Genomic DNA, 5,624 nt, shown 5'->3' with positions numbered 1-5,624 from the left:
ATTTTGCAAGATCTTTTCGTTGTTCCTTGTTCACATCTTAACTAGGTTGTTTGTCCTTTACTCTTTGCTATGTGTTCGTGCTCTTTGATTTTGTTTCACTTTACTGAGTTTTGTTGGTATTCCTGCTAAGTATTGCTCTTACCTGCTTTGTTTAAACTTCTGAGATCTGTTTTGAATTCCAAGATATTCTCAAGCATGCCTTTGAATCAATGTGTTTGCTATCGCGTATGTTTGCCTCTCTCAATGATTTCTCACCTCTTGGCTCTGCTCGCTCGTCTACGCTCCGACCCAGTGAGCAACTTCACGAGAACATTGTGAAAGGGGGAAATGGCGGCTGTCCGTGCACCTTAATGAATTGAAGCGGATAAAGCTCAGCATTTCTGCGCAATTCATGCCTTTCTGTTTTTAATGACCAGAAATCTTGCACTTCACTTTAAGACCGGTCCTTCAAACAAAGGCTTAGTAAGCACAGATTCCCTAGAAAGAAAGATTTCCTCTCTTACCCAGAATTCGAATGATTCTATTTGAAACCCTAAAAGTTGGGGGTTTCTCTTTGGGTAGATGGCACTAGGGTTTCACTTTGGAACCCTAGGTTTCCAGACTCACGGTGAGCCTGTAATCGAACTCAAATCCTACTTGCCTGTGGTTCTGAAACTTTCATTGTTAGACTCTTCTTTTGCTTAAACTGTATGCTTTATATATGAGGAAAACTTCCCTTTCAAAAGATTTCACCAAGAATTGATTTTGAAATCCCTTTAATCATGCTAATGATTCATCACTGATTTATTTCGATTGAATCCCTTTTACCCTACTGGCTGTTTATTTTGATCCTTTTGTGTAAAAATCCTAGGCTTGTGATGTTTTCCTTAAAATACTTGGTCTTGTGTATTTCTTCTGTGATTCTGTACCAACGTTTGAATTATTTCCATATCTATATGACTCTTTCCTTAATTACTTAAGGTTCTCTGTGATTACAATTGGATCCGGGACCCTTTTGATTGATTTTCAAACGGATACCTTGTTTTTACTTTATAAAGAACACTACTATTCCATCTTTCCTTAATTACCAATTATGTATTTGACCCTATTTGTGCACTACATGGTTTCCTTACCTTAATCGAGCCTTAGTAAACTGTTTTTCTCCTTATTTCATCTCAATTAGCCGTTTGACCTAGACCCCCTAATTAAAGGAGTCTAGTTGTCTTAATTGATACTAATTGATTGGTTTCTATGTTTGTGCACTCTTTTCCTGCCTTACTTGTTTTCAAAAACTATATAAGGACCTAGTCCTCCCTCTTTCTATCATCAGGGAATTCTCTCATAATCAGAAACACACGAAAATACACCACTCACGCACGGAACTCACTTTTCGAGCAATACTGTTTTTCTAATCCTGCTTTACTTGAGATCTTTTGGAACTGCTGTTTGCAATTCGACTTTTTCAAGGCTACTTTTGCTTACTTATTTTCTTTGAAACTGGTATGTCCTTTGTTTAAATATTCTGCTTCACCCCCTATGTGTTTACTTTACAGCTTCAGGCTTCTTGTTTACTTTATTGCTTACATGCTGTAATTTGTGCTTCATATCTCTTTTCTTTGCTTCTGTTTCTGTCATGGATCCCTATCCCTATTCCCTTCTATGTGCTGAGTTAAGGTCTTGGCCTGATAGTATCCTAATTACTGCCCAGGCCATGACTTGATCCACAATGGATCCTAACTCTCAATGTTTGGCTAGCAGGCTGGTCAGGGGTGTGCCATCATCCCAATTGCTGGGCATGACCACCCGCCTGCCGTGTCTCTCCCTGATTCCCTTCCCCCTATGCACTTACACTTACTCTTAGATTCTAAGTTCTGCCCCTCTCTTATGAGCCTTGCTTTGGGACCCTGAGTTCCCTCTGAACTTGGACATCTAAGGGCTGGCATCTCCACACTGCACTATGCTCTTGATTCTGAAATATTTTTGGGGTGTAAGCACTGCCCGGAGTCCCTTTGAGACTCTTGGGAACTTTGACACACTCCAAATATGAGAAAGTCTTTTGGAAGTCTGATCCTGGAAGTTGGTTTATCTCATATTGTTGGACTTTGAGTCTGAATTAGGCTGATTAGATGTAGCTGTAACCGCTGCTGTAATTTTTTTACTTTCTTTTTTGATCCATTCGGTCTGTAATAACTTTGTAATAACTATTGGGGATGGATAGTGAAAAGGGATGGGGGAATGAATGCATGTAAAGGGTAGAAAGCATGCCTATAGGATCTTTTATAATTCTGCATTTTTGCGCTTAGAAAGCATGCCTATAGGATCTTCTATTATTTCTGCATTTCTGCATGTAGAAAAGCTGCCTATAGGTCATTCACAATTTCTGCACTTCTGCATTTAGAAAACATGCCTACAAGTTTTTCTACGCTTCTGCACTTCTGCATTTCCGCATTTTAGAGATCATGCCAATATGTTCTGCATATAAAATCATGCCTTAAGTTTTTCTGCATATACACACCATTAGGCAAACAATCTTAGGCTTAATAATAACCAACTCATTCTAGACATCATGTCTATAGGACTCTTGCATTTATATAACTGTTTTAAAACTAATGACACTTAGAGATCATGCCTATAGGAGCAAACCAACTGAATCTGAATCGTCCATCTCGCTAGTAAGTCTAGAATCAGTGGTAAAGTCGTTTTAACATCTCCAGAACTTTTGTTTGTTTCTAAAATCAATAATCCTCCTTAAAATCAGTACGCCTTCTGCATTGTTAGATATCCTGATCACAGATCTCACCTAGGCAAGCCAGTAGGTAATTGATTAACTGTATCAGTTCTGATAACTACATCTAGTCAAGACTAATTCGGGCTCCTCATCTGAGAAATATGTGATGAATCAGCCTATCCTACGCCTTAATTTAATTAAAGACCTAACCAGTATCTGAAGTCATGCTATGTATTTGCATTTAAGTGAGGAGGCCTGTCTGAGCCCTAATTGCTGTTTGTCTCCCCCTATTTGACTATATGTTTTGATTGTCGCCTAGATTTTTTATCCTTTCTTGAACTTCTGAAAATCCCCAATTCCCTTCCTTTTAGGACTAGTAGTTCCAATGCCTCTGGAACTGATAGGATCGAGACGGGTAATAGCATGCAATAAGTAACGATACCGTTCCGCGCTTCAATACCTCAACGGGGTGGGAAGGGTAGACATGGAGATGATGAGCACGCGATAACACCATGCGTACGATTGACTATCGGTGTTGTGTAGATGATCCATGTATTTTACAAACCTAGGACCCCCCTTCCTTTATGTAATTATTTTAGATTGATAATTTTCAGTTCTTTAAAATTCTGCATTTTGTTTCAGTTATTAAAATTTCCCCTTTAATTTTTGCACTGTCCTCTTCTTCTAAATAAAATTTTCTGCTCACCCATTTCTGTATCTGATTATTTATATTCATTATTTGGTCCTTTTTTTTGCACTTAGACATTCTTTCAAATAACTAGGAAATCACCTATTCAAAATTTCAGCATGCTTAGTAACCATTATACATATCTACTCGAGGTCTTTATGTGAAATTTGTCTTGTATGCTTACTTGCTTTAAAGTCACAATTGTAGCATGGCCGGGAACCACACTAGTAGATCTTGAGGGGTGCCTAACACCTTCCCCTCGAGATAATTTCTAGCCCTTACCCAAACTCTGGTTTTCCAACTCAAACCCTTCTTAGTGTCCTAATGCACTTAATCATTAGGTGGCGACTCTTCAAACTCCAAAACCCAATTCCCAAAAGGGAAAGGAGTTGTCCTCCCAAATGTCGTAAACCCGATTTTGCCTTTAAAAGAGGAAAAAAGGGGCGTCGACACCAACTTCTCGGTAACACAAAGTTATGTCACCAGAAAGTAGGGGAGCTAACTGTATAGGATAAAATACGCTATGCCACGTAGCCGTCCAAAAAAGGGACATGTGGAACCTAAGACTGGGGGAATGTCCAAGACCGAAGGCAACTATTCCGTCTGTCACCGGGGAGAATAACGCTCATAAGGATGTAATAAATACTCGTTGCCCGGTAGCATTTAATAGGAAATATTCCATGGTATTAAATACGATTGCCCGTTACAAGAAATTTGACATTTATGCTCACCGTTATATCTTCAGCAATGGCCCTCATAATTGATATTAAAGAAGGGTATGATCCTATAGGACCTCCTTCCCTAGACGTTGCTATAAATAAATGAGCTCAGCTATCATTATAAGGGACATGAATTTTCTAGCAAATTTACACTACATTCTATACAAAGCTCAATACAATCTTACTTTCTAGCTTTTTGATTTCATTATTGTTGTGCCCGGAAATCTTGTTCCCGGAACTGTTGCTTCTGTCGTTTCGTCTACATTTTAAGGCTAAGTATTGCATAATTCTTCGATTATTTTATTATTTCAGGATCAAATTAGTTTACTTGTCTAGAAACCACACGTATAAATTCAACTGTACCATTTTACAGGTAATCAACAACATCACATAAATGGAACAAGAGTAAGTAGTGCCACCTCATAAACAGTGTTGAAAGAAATACCGTAAACAAGGTAAAATTACCTTATATTTACAATATTTTAGGTGCATCACTGTATATATATTTGTGGAATTATTTAAGAACTCCTAACTTATCAGAAAATATTGAATGGACTTAATAAAAAAAGGCAGTCCGGTGCACTAAACTCCCGCTATGCGCGGGGTCCGGAGAAGGGCTGGACCACAAGGGTCTATCGACGCAGCCTTACCCTGCAATTCTGCAAGAGGTTGTTTCCCTGAATTGACTTAATAGCCAACTAAGATTAGACATATATAATTATCAAGGTCAAACATCAAATAATGAAAGAAAAAAAACATTAAATCATGAATCCTTAAGTAAAGTTCAACAAAAGATAAGCAAAGGGAAAACTCAACTTTGACATCATCTAGTCAAATACAGCTTGGCGACGAGAAGACGAGGAAAACTAAGTTAGTCCACCCAGAGTACAAAAGCTTCTAAAAGGAGTAACTTTTAAAAATAATTATAAAAAAAGTCAAAAGCTCGAGAAGGAAATTAGGAGTATCCCCATTCTTTGTTATTTTATTTTTATTGATACAATTACAAACAAAAAATAAATTTCTAGATGATATTCCACTTTGTTCTCTTCTTTAGTTGGAGGGGGTGCTGTTGCGCCTATATATATATATATATATATATATATATATATATATATATATATATATATATATCGTATACATGCAAATAAATAAAAACAAGTAATATGTAATATCATTTTCCCACAAGTTGAAGAGACTTGGCCCTATGATTTAGTTGAATATTATTGCAAAGGAAACTGTAGGATCAATTCTCCATAAACTCAATTTTTAACAAAATGCTCACTCAAAATGTTTGAAAAATAGAATGTTCAAGTCCAACCTTGAACCTATGACTTTTACAAGCTAAAATATGAGCTTGGCCAGTGGACCAAGAAGCACTCTTTGCAAGGATGTGGTGTCATTAATTATATATTGATTTATTTTTTGCAGAATATAAGTATAAACATTTAATATTTTTCTCCGGCGAAGCGGTGTCGGATGATACCGCTTCTTACCATGTGCTTTCACCCAT

This window comes from Nicotiana attenuata, unplaced genomic scaffold (genome assembly GCF_001879085.1).
Source record: "Nicotiana attenuata strain UT unplaced genomic scaffold, NIATTr2, whole genome shotgun sequence".
Classification (NCBI taxonomy): Eukaryota; Viridiplantae; Streptophyta; class Magnoliopsida; order Solanales; family Solanaceae; genus Nicotiana; species Nicotiana attenuata.
The sequence above is the reverse complement of the archived record's forward strand: the minus strand, read 5'-3'. Positions refer to the sequence as shown.